This window comes from Microtus pennsylvanicus, chromosome 18 (genome assembly GCF_037038515.1).
Source record: "Microtus pennsylvanicus isolate mMicPen1 chromosome 18, mMicPen1.hap1, whole genome shotgun sequence".
Taxonomy (NCBI): domain Eukaryota; kingdom Metazoa; phylum Chordata; class Mammalia; order Rodentia; family Cricetidae; genus Microtus; species Microtus pennsylvanicus.
The window spans coordinates 19,997,878-20,010,341 of NC_134596.1; positions in this window are offsets into that span (position 1 = coordinate 19,997,878).

Here is a 12,464-nt window from a genome sequence, read left to right on the forward strand (position 1 = left end):
TGTTACGTATTCACCTCCAATACTGTAAAGAAAAAGTAAGGATTCCAATTTCATTTTATTAGGTAACTAAATAGGAAACTAATTTCAAGTGTTAGGGTATTCAAGATATACCTTCATGTTTCTTAATGTTAGAAGCCACGAGAATAAATCCTATCAAAATAATTTACTACATGTTCACACACATGTCATTGAACTTTTTCTTACTCACACTTCCCCAACATCTCTTCTCACAGGTCCCTTATCTTCCCACAAGTACTTCCCTAATCGCTTTCAATGACCATGTCTGCCCATGAACTATTCATTTCATTTAAGTAACTTTCCTTTATCAAATCCTGGATGCATGTAAATGGTTATGCTAATTGAAGCTTTATGTCTCCTAGAATCATTGTGCTCCTTTCAGAGAAGCACATTGATTGAAAGGCAAACAGACTTTCCCTTTAGTAGCAAGAGAGTCTCTGTACCATTAAAATATTAAGACAAGGAAAAATCCACTGGGTCCCTCATTTGATCACAGAAAGAAGCCAGAAGTTCCCTGTTGCTCTTACAGCAATCTATGGTCTTACTCAAAATCCTTAATGTAGGATACTAAGGCCAGTAGACTGACCAACCAGTCTTGCTGGCAGACGTGGGTAGCTGCAGAAATCCAGTAGCATGGGCAGAACCAGAAGACAATGGGAGTACCCAATATTCTAATTACTTAGTGGAGCTAAGACTGAAAAGACTGTAACAAAGACATTTATGATGAGTCAATTTTATATGCACTTTGACCTTGTAAGTTAAACATGTTTGTACAGGTTAAAATTTTACAACCAATGTATTTTAATTGTATCATTTAAAAAGGACTATAATGATATGGAAGACACTTTATAAATCATGATATGAGTGGCTTACATATTTTATAAAACACATGCGGAGCCAAACTTGGGATAAATCTTGGACATATAAAAGTAATAGTGAATAAACTGTTATTCCACAATTATGTATATATATTGGATTTTCGAGACAGGGTTTCTCTGTGTAGCTGTGACTGGCCTGGAACTTGCTTTGTAGGCCAGGCTGGCACGAACTCACAGAGATCCACCTGCCTCTGTCTCCCAAGTGCTAGGATTAAAGGCGTGCGCCACCACCGCCCAGCCTCCTTTTACTATTTGTGAATATTATATATATTATCATGTTATGGGGGAAATCATGTCTAAAGCAAGCCCACAGTCCCTGATAGCATGCATAGACCCTTCCAGCACTGTGACAGATAGCCAATAGATATAAGGCTCCCAGGTTGATGCTAGTTTATGGTCTGTATTTCGTGAGTCAAGTGTGGGGCTATCTCCAGCAATAGAGACTTACCATCAAGTTACAGAGAATAAACAAGAGCAAAAACAACAAAACAAAACAAAACAAAAAACCTTGCAATGTGCCAAGTTGTGGTGGTGCACGCCTTTAATCCCAGCACTCGGGAGGCAGAGGCAGATAAAATCTCTGTGAGTTTGAGACCAGCCTGGTCTACAAGAGCTAGTTCCAGGACAGGCTCCAAAGCTACAGAGACCCTGTCTCCAAAAAAAGAAAAAAAGAAACTTGCAATGCTTAGGGGCTTAGGGGTATAGTACTTGGAAACAGGAATGCTGGTAACCCCAGCAGTTTTATCCCTGTTCGGGATTGTTTGGACCATCCTGAATTTTCTGTGGTTCCACGTGAATTTTAATTGTTTTTCATTTTCTGTGAGAATGGCATTAAAATGTTAAGATAGATTTTTGTTGTTTTCTAACTCTGTGTGTTTGGGGAATGCAAATGAATGCAGGTGCCTGCAGAGGTCAGAGCCATCAAATCCCTTGGAGCTGGAGTTTTAGGAGATATAGGTCCCAATGTAGGTGATGAAACTTGGTTCCTCTGAAAGAGCAGTGTGGGCTCTTACTGCTAAGCAATCCCCCATGAACTGGAATGTTATTGGAGAATCTATAAATTGTTTTTGTAAGATGGTAGTTTTTACAATATTGATCCTACCTAGCTATCAGAGTGTGAGATCCTTCCCTCATTGATATCTTCTTCAATTTCTTTCTTCAGAAACCTGAAGTTTTTGTCATATAGTTCCTTCCCTTATTTATTCTTCTTTTCCCTTTTTTTTATATTGATTTTATTGAGCTATACCTTTTTCTCTAATTGTGATGGTTTCGGTTTGATTTGGTTTGCAGTTTATTTGGGTTTTTGTATTTTGTCTTTGGTATTTTTTTTTTCAGTAAAGAGATGGACTGAGTGACACATGGTTTAGAGAAACAGCTTGGGAACAGTAAACTGTGTTTTGTGGGGTAAGAAAGAGAACTCCAGGAAATGAGGCAGCATTGGCACCCGAGCAGAGCTGGCACTGCTTTGTAGCACACGGAATGCCCTGAAGCTAGAGCACAGCATCCTTGGGCAAGCCATGGCAACAGGAACCTGGGCTAAGATCTCATCGCAAAGCATAGTCTGCCATTGGTCAAGAAACTGAGAAGTAACTCAAGCCAGTTTGCATACTTGAGGTCCACACCTCTATGCAGAGAAAGTATTACATGCATCAGAGCCAAACGTGGAAAACAAGGCCAAAGAGGCACTTCCGGCTCAGCTCGACAGCAAACCCTTTCATGCGCGCTTCTGAGTGTATTTTACAGGTGGATTGAGAGGAGAAGTCGATGGGTTAACTGTGGGGAAGTGAGAGAGGAAAGGGAGAAATTAATTAGAGTGTTTTGGGGCAGCTCGCTGATAGCACTGGAAAGGCAGAGACACAAGAACTATTTTAACTATCCTAACCTCAGTGACCTTTCGGGAACAGAAGATGACCAGATGCCCGTCTTGAATTCCATGCTTTCTTCTTATTAAAACTTCTTACTGGAGGCTTTATAAGTGCAAATAAAAAGCATTGATAAGGTTATCCCATATGAGTTAAAAATTGTCATTCTACCTTGAAATTGTCCCCATATTTTTCAAAGGTGAGTTTAAAAAAAAAATCACGTATTTTAGGAAGGCTCCTTTATATATCTAAAGGGAACAGAAAGCATTTAGCTTGAGGGACACTTTGTGTTTGGACAACATAGCTTGATACCTTGTTTTATTCAACAAACTTGAATAAAGATGGCTGATACTGGACATCTGGGGACTGTCTGCAAAAAACAGCTGACACCAGAGGCCTGGGGCCCCCAAAGCTCAACAGTGATGTAGTCTTTTATGCGGCAATTGCAGGTAGAAAACCACTTTTATATAAATAAGGCCTTCAGATAAAAGAGCATGCCTTTGCTTCACCTTTTGCCTTTGCCAGACAGCCCGAATCAGCTTGTGCATGCCTAGCTGCAGCATGCGTGCTAGTCCACATGTATACCTATGCACACCTGAGTGTGGCGAGCATATGTTCATGGGTGTCTGTGTACCTGCTGGTGTCTGCCTGCCCAGTAGCTTATGAGCCAGTCAATAAAGCGTGCCTTACCTGCCCTGACTTTTCTCATTCTCTTCAGCTTCCCAGCATCCTGTGAGCCTCCTCCCTCTCTGACTTTGGAATTTGAACTGCATGGAAACCACTTTTTTTTAATATTTATTTATTTGTTTATTTATTATGTATACAGTATTCGGTCTGCATGCTAGAAGAGGGATCCTGATTGAATTACAGATGGTTGTGAGCCACCATATGGTTGCTGGGAGTTGAACTCAGAACCTCTGGAAGAGTAGCTCATGCTCTTAACCTCTGAGCCATCTCTCCAGCCCCTGGAAACCACTTTTAAGACCTTATTAGCATTGTTTACACAGAGTTGGTGGTTTGCATCATGGTACTTTTAAAATAGTGTTGAGAAGCGGGGTATGGTGCAGAATAATCTACATGCAGGGGCATTTTGAGTTTAAAGCCAGCCTGGGAAACTTGGCAAGACTCTGTCTCAAGGTCAAAAAAGATGTGTTGAGAAGATAGGCATTGGTATTTGTTTGAAAACTAGGTAGGCCCGGGGCTTGCCACATTACTTGTTGGCACAAGAAAGGAGTTGGTGGCCACATTCTGGCATCGGTGGAGACAGGGGGGGAAGGACTGAGCTGCAGCCAGTGCAGTATAGCAGACTGACTGCAGTTGCTGCAGGCTCTGCAGGCCAACGTGTTTCACACGCCATGAAGCATGTGACATCTCAAGCTGAACAAGTTTCTGAAAGTGTCCCAGATCTGCCTTCAGTGGTGGCTATGACACAAGTGGCTTTGTACCTTAGATGACACAATGGGAAGGAACTTGAGAACGAGGTGTACCCTACTGCCAGGAAAGGAAAGAGGAGAATCATCAGCAAGTGATGTTCTTAGAGCACCCCAACAAAGCTGAAGACTTACCGGTCAAGCTAAAAAATCAAGCAAAGGTACAATGGGTTTGTAATTAATGTTAGTCTATGCATATGAATAAAAAATTTTATAATTAAATGCCTCAATGCTGTAGTTTGTGAAAAATGGTTTGGCACAAGCTTAAATACAAAAGGAATCCGGTTGACTAGTATATATTTCTTGCTTCTTTTGAAGTTTATCTCTTTCTTAAAATTATGACCCTATAATGCAGTTTTTAATGCATTTTGTGGCATTAAATATGGATCTTCATAATCTTAAGACATTTGAAATGATGACAAAAACTCTGAAAATATTTGTTCTTGCCTGAAAGAGCTGTCACCAAATTCAAGGTGTTCTTCTTCGTTAAGAAATGAAGATACACACGCACACAAGAAAAAAAAAGAAGAAGAAAAAGAAAGGGAGATGCGGCTAGACAGTGGTAGCACACACCTTTAATCCCAACACTCAGAGGCAGAGGCAGGAGGATCTCTGTGAGTTTGAGGTCAGCCTGGTTTACAAAGCAAGGTCCAAGACATCCAGGGCTGTTACACAGAGAAACCCTGTCTCAAAAAAAAAAAAAAAGGAAAAGCAAGCAAACAAAGAAACAGAAACAAACTGTAAACGACAGTAATTTTAACTTTTGGTCAGCATACTTAACAAACACACACCATGCCTTCAACTTACCCTGACATTAATTGTTCGATTTTTATAAAATCATTACACATAGATTATTATAAATGCCAGCATCTCAAACCCTCTCTTTACAGGACGTATGTTTGCATAGTTCTGGTGGTTGTATTTTTCGTTTGTTTTTCACTGAAAACTGGACGTGAAGTTTAACTCACTGTTGATGGGTAGTTTTAGACTGTGTCCAAGTCTTGTTTCTGCCCTGACTCCTGATGCATTTCCATTTTAGGTGTCCACAGAAAGCGGAGGACTACGTCAGGGACACAGTTTGGAGGTAGAATGTAGAATTAACTCTGAGTTATCTTAAACATGTTACTTACACCCTGAACATCCACTTACAGGCACGGCGGTGCTGTTGCCATTCTCACAGGACAAACGGCAGAGAAACGACATGATGGCTGCAAGAATCGAGGCACAAGACAGACCGTTCCCGTGATGCTCAGCTACGTTAACAGGACCAGAGGTGTATTCGTGGTATGACTAATTCAGCGGTCATGCTTAGGCGCTGTGAAAGCACAGCCTCCGGTGACACCCGCTTGAATGCATTCGCGCACGTGTGAAGTGATCAAAGAACATATTTAATAAAAAAAAAATCAAGCTGGAAAAGTATCCAAAGTTTAAAAACATTTTCCAAAATGTTATTAATACAGGAAACCTTTCATTAAATCTACACTAACTGATATGAACTTTTAATGAATTAAAAACTTCACTCTGTGTTTATAACGCCTTATGGTTTGATTAATGGAAATAGATTAGAACGTGATGCTTCATAGTACTGGGAGTACCCTGGATGGTACCAGCAGTGAGAGCGGAAATAACCCAGGACGTGGTCTAAACAAAAAGTAGCAGCTACTAATGAGGCTTGTTAGTGATGCTAATCTATGTAAATGTTATTAATTGAGAACATCTATCTTTTATCTGCAACTGTTTAGTAATCAGGCAATTAAAAAACAATGACATTCCCAGTGGTTGTTCTTCCTGGGTTGTTTCTTTTTTTTTTTTTTAAGTGATCAAAGAGTTTAAAATAAGAAGAAAAAGTCCCTTATCAAGAGGTGGGCTTTGCCTTGGGCTACTCGGCCTCATTAAAGGCAGGAAAGCTCTGTTGATCACCAATTAATGTGATTTGTAGGAACTCTGATCCAGACCTCGTACAAGAGATCTCTTAGGGTGGTCAAAGACACTGGTCGTTGACAAAAATAAAGGCAACACACTGAAAAATCAACCTAAAAGAAGATGATGAAGGATCCTCCGGAATTCAAAAGTCCTTCTTTACAGAGTCTTATAGCTTGGAGGGAAGAGGTTTCCTCAAAGGGACAGTCTCACCTTTGTCAGGTCAACTGGCCCCCAGATGTGACTCTCTGGCCACATTCTCAAATCTCGCCCTCTGACCTCAGTTGCAAAAAGTCACTGATATTAGCAGCTCTGTGAAGAGTGGCTAGGCCTGTGGTCTATCATGCTCTGAAATGACAGAATTTGAGTCCTAGGAACTAAACTTTTAAAAACTTGGTTTTTCTAATCATATACCTATGAAATATAATATATGTATTATACTTGAAGGTATCACTAAATGTAGAAGCACTGGACATTCTTGAGAAATGTTGGCACTAACAACATTCATGTCTACAACACTTGCCAAGACATCCTTCTCCTTTCATCTTTACAATAATCCCACCACTTACATAGCATTGCTGAGATGCACTGATGGACAGGTGGGTAGGTAGGAGGTGGAGGGAGGGAGGGAGGGAAGGAGAGAGAGAGAGAGGGAGGGAGGGGGAGATGGAGAAGGAGAAGGAGGGAGAAAGAGGGATTGCACTGTTGATGTGAGTGATTGTTTTGAGTCAGTATGATTTTGCATTGCCATTTCCAAATGTCAGTGTTTAATTATAAAATCTCCATGTGTTAGAGAGGTTAAAATATATGATGGAGAAGATTTCATTTCTTTCATCTGATGGCCAAGGATAGACTTTCAGGACTGAAAGAAAGAGAGGTAACTAAAAAAGAAATTTATTCACAAGCTGGACTGGACTCGAACCAACTTCGTTTGTATTTCTGTAGTTGGATGAATGGTTGAAAATGAACACTATTTAGGCATAAAATTGATTCCCTCCAGCCTTAGTGATGGTGAGCAGCAGAAGCTGGCATAGGTGTGGAACGAGTGTGCAGCAGGGTCGACAGAGGGGTGGGCATGAAGGTGACATCTCTCTTGATCAGGGACTTAGTTTACCAGAGCAGGTTCCCAACTCAGAAGGCAAAGCTTCTCATGCTGTAGCTTACCTGAAAATCTTCCAACAGCCTGACAGATTTTAATACATCTACTCTGAATACCCTGAGTTTTAACAAGTAACTCCTTCCATACATGCACGGATGCACACACACACATGCACACACAAACTCACACACACGCACGCACACACATAAACACATGCACACACTTGGAAGAGAGAGAAAAAGAGGCAAAGACAGTATATGTGTTTCCTCCATAAAGGCCTCTCAATGTAAAATAAGAAGGAAGAGGTGAAAAGGCTAGTTTTATATTACCCAATAGACACGTGTTTTAAACATTTAGTATTTATAATGGAACTTGTCTGGGGACTTGGAAGCTTCAAAATATGGAAAATTAATTTCTTATTTCACTTTTACTTGATTACAATAGGGAAATGAACTCCAAACAGAGAGCTTGGTGACCCACTGTGAATTGGTTTTGGTAGCTAGAAGAACCCATCTCAGGAGATCTGAATGTGTGGAAAATAACGGTTTGGCTCTTGTGTTCCTTCTTGACATATTTTGCAAAAAGAAATTAATCACATTAGCCCCCACATCCAGTGTATTGGAATCGATTTCCATTTTAAGGACTTACTTAGCAATACTAAGGAAACATGTGGAAGACAAAAAAAAAAAGAGAAGACAATTGATTTATTGATTAATGATTTGGGAGAGTCACTGAGCGACCTGGATTGTGTGCAGAGAATACAAATGACATCCTTGGTTGTTTTTAAAGACTCTTCCTCTTGGGTCATCTTAATATGGCTTGTGTGGAAATTGTCCCTCAACACCTGCCTGGGGACTTTGGTTTTGTCAGGTCAACAAACTCTGGTTCTATAGTGAGGTATAGCCGTCAGCAACCGAGGTTTGTTGGGATTTTAAACACTCAGTCAATGGGAGGCTGAAGTCAGGTGGGCATAATCAAGAACGTGTTATCTAATATCATGTTATCTGATAGGTAAAAGCTAGCAGGGCTCAGAGGAGGGAGGGCATAACATGGGTTGCTTGGTGAAGACAATTCTGACAGCCACAACGGGAGCAGGAAGGGAAGAGATTAAAAGTGACATTTAAAGGGATTGCCTGACTAAAGGTCTTGAAACCAATAGGTAACAATTTGAATATGACCCAGAAGCTAATGGGAAACCATTTGAGGGTCTTGGGAAAGGGAGAATGGAAACAGCAGGCATGAAACATTATCTGAGCTGCCGGAGATTGGGCCAGTTGGAGAGATGAGAGGCCAAGGACTGAGGAAAGCAGGTAGGGAACCCCGGATCACAGGGCTGGTCTACGGAACACAGGACTCGGTGATTACAACGAAGAAGTCAAGCCAGACAGGTTAAGTTACATGGCTTGTTGGGGCCATACTTTTAATAGCTTTGCTTGTTTACTTTTATGTACTTACATAAGACCTGCCTTAATTAATGCATAGCTTGCTTATTGGGTGTAACCAATGTAACATTGTCTAAAATTGCTCGTCAAGGAAGCCATACACCGGAACTCAATCAAATCAGAATTTCTGAAAGTTAATAACAGGTTTCACTAGTTTTCGGTCATTCTGTTTTTGTTTTTTCAGTTGCTAGTGCGCATTTGGAGTTACAAACCACTTTCCCAGCTGTAGTAAAGAGAACACAGGCTCTTAGGTCCCAAGGATGCTCAGCATCAGCAAATGGTGAAAAGCGTTTCTAGCCACTCCTGGCCAATCGAACACATGGAACAGCTCCCCTTTCCTGCTAAAGGAAACATTTCTGTAAGGAAACCTCTAGCAAATAAATTCAAGTCAGAAAGTGGGACACTGTCTTTGCATGAGGGCTTTAGGAAAAGTTTGATGACAACCACACTTTTTACAAATTTGCACAAACATTTTGCGGTTGTGTTAATACACAGAGGAAGGATTGCCCCAGGAATACTGCTTCTGAAGCAATCTGACATTCTAGATGTATATGAGATGTTTGAGCAAACCTCTAGCAGATGCTGAATTGCCAAGAACTCATGAAATAACTCTTGAATAAGAACCCAGAGAAAAGGGCTCTGGCAGTCTTATTTAAGCTGAGAGGCATATGCTTTAGTCAGTAGACACGAAGAAGAAGAAGGTTATTAAGCTGTGAGAATGGGTTTTAAGAGCAAGGTGAAAGATTTTTCCCTAAATTCAGAGGGAACCCTCTTCCCGCATTTCAACAAAACAACAAAGATTTTTGCTCGGCAAAATGGAATCTGTTCATTTGAAATTATGTCCCATTTTCTGCTGTGCTGATATCAGGTTGACCATCAAAGCAGAAGGTCTTCAATTGTAGAAGCATACTAACCTAGAAATCCAGCCGGGGCTGCCACCTTCAGAGTGGGCCTTCTGGAGTCTGTGTCCCCTTCAGAGCACTCCCCACACCGGGGGCCTTTCAGCCCGCACTTCCCTATCACATGTTAGGATTAGACCTGCAACATAAATCCAGGGGAGGGAGGAAGGGGAACTAAAGACAACAAGATCTGATTGTAGTGGGGAAGAAGAAATGGACAATGAGGAAGGGGATAGGGTTGAAAACTGCCGGTGTTCATCCAAGAGCAACTGGAAAATGATTCTAAGAAAGTCAGAAATCTGAACCCTTTGCTTGACTGACATGACACTAAACATTTGGTCACGTTGGACATCTAGGAGATGGTAAGAGTTGTTAATCTTTCATAAGTGTATCAAACATTTTAAGTTATGGAGACTATGATAGCAAAATACCTAAGAGGAGGAAAGAAACTGACTTAATTGTCAGAATCCAATTCATCCTATTGACAAGGCAGGAACGTTTCAATCTAAATAAGATCTCCCTAGCTCCATCTAGATCAACAGAGAATACGCCTGAAAAATGCACATGATGATTACAGCCACATGATAGGACACGAATTAAAAGCACAACCGCAAACCGGAGAACATGGCTCCCAATATGGTGAGGTTGCTAGAGTTGCATGAACACCCCTTACTTATATGATTGGTGTAGGTTTCATAAGGAAGCTGGGAAGCTGTGGTGGCTCCAAGGACACACATACAATAGAAAGGATAAAGACAGCTTCCCCCAAAAGAAAACCACTCGAAGATGAAGCCCTTGAGCTTCTCATGGCCTACCGAATCAATAACATCTTGGTTTTATCTACATTGCGTTTAATAAAATTTGATGACATCTGTGATTAAAGATCTCACCCACAATTACGGCTACATCAAAGGTATTCTAGAGTGTGTGTTTAGCCTGGGAAGCACACCAGTCAGAGCCTGGATGTGAACGTCCCTGCATGCTCTCCATGGAAACTCAGAGCCCTGAGAAGGGCTTGCTAAGCACAGCAAGCCAGCCGACCTCCCACCCTTTCCTCTTCCCACTGCTTGCTGAGTACAAGATTTTCAAAGAATAGCTAAAAGAGTATGTCTATAACAGTTGTTCCACACTGGGCAAATAAACAACCAGAAAGGTCCACACTTAATCAATCTTCTTTTTCTGTGAAGCCTTTCCCCCACTTTCCATCCCCCAGAAATCAAGATTATTTCCAAGAAGACTCCAGGGTGAAGCTGATAAATTTTTTTTACCTATTCCTTTGCAAAAAAATAAATAAATAAAAAGAAGTGGGGAGGGCTCGGGAATGAGATCTTTGTTGTCAAATTTCATACAGAGCTCTACAGAACAAAAGGAGAAAATGAGACTTGAAATTACCTCAGATTTAGGACTCAGTATAAATCTTTTAAATCCCTTGGAATTTGTACCGCTGTCATATTTTGTTTTCTGTTCAACAGGTGTACAAATTGTTTGGACTGGGACCGAAAACACTATTCGGGCCCGCTGGGCTGAACACAAACCCAGGGTTTAGCTGCTTAGCTGCTGTTGGCTGTCTGGTTCTTTCTTTCTATGTTTCTATGTTTCTATGTTTCTTTCTTTCTTTCTTTCTTTCTTTCTTTCTTTCTTTCTTTCTTTCTTTCTTCCTTCCTTCCTTCCTTCCTTCCTTTCTTTTTTTCTTTCTTTCTTTCTTTCTTTCTTTCATTTAAATGTGTTTCTGTTTCTGTTTTGTTTTTTGAGACAGAGTTTCTCTGTGTATTCCTAGCTATTCTGGAACTCACTCTGTGTAGACCAAGCTAGCCTCAAACTCAGAGATTCTCCTGCCTCTGCCTCCCAAGTGCTGGAATTAAAGGCATGCACCACTAGGAACTAGGGAGATGGCTTTGTCGGTAAAGTGCTTGCTTCACACGCATGAGGACCTGGCCTCCTATCCTTAGTATCCACATAAAGGTCAGAACACAGAGGCATATGTCTGTACTCTGAGACCTCAGAGGGAGAGACAACTTTCTGGCTAGCCAGTCTAGCCAAATAGCCAAGTCCCAGGTTCGCTGACAAGACCATGCTGTGCCTCACAAAATAATAATGACGATGATGATATGATGATGATGGTGATGATAATGATGATGCTGATGATAATAATAATGTGAAGAATGACTCAGGAAAATATCTGACATTGACCTTTGACCTCTACACATGCATACCTGCACACATAAACTCACATACAAGAGGTGCTTGTTTGGTCTAAGATGGTCCTTGATCAGTAATAAGGGCTGCTTTAGTAAGCCCACCAACTCCTTTGAGCCACCACAACAGAAATCCACATCAGCTTTTCTGTCTTTTTATTTGCTTAACCATAGACTAACTGGGACTCACTATTGAAATAGTAAACTATGTAGTATTAAAGCTAGTCCTCATATCTAGAAATGCCAAGACTAACTCTAAGACACAGACACCATCAATGTTTCATGTTCTTTGACTGTCCCGAGTTGCATTTGGAAGAGTTTCCTCCTTTCCTAAAGGCCTACTGTCATTGTTGACTGTCCCTTGGCCTTTAACTCAAGCACCCACGAGGCAGAGGTAGGCAGATGTTTATGAATGTAAGGACAGCCCTGGCTACATAGCTAGTTCCAGGCCAGCCATGGCTAGGTTATCTAGTGAGATTCTGTCTCAAGATACATATATAACAAATATATGTGTCTTTTGTATATATAACAAATATAATGTGTATCTTGCATATTTATGTCATTAATTTTCCTCACAAAAGGGATCTAGTAAATATATGCATATTATGTTTATATCACTTATATATGTATATTATACATATGACTAATATATGTATATTTTGTACATATATAAATATATATGTGTATTTTGTATATTGTCTGTCACTAATTTTCCTACCAA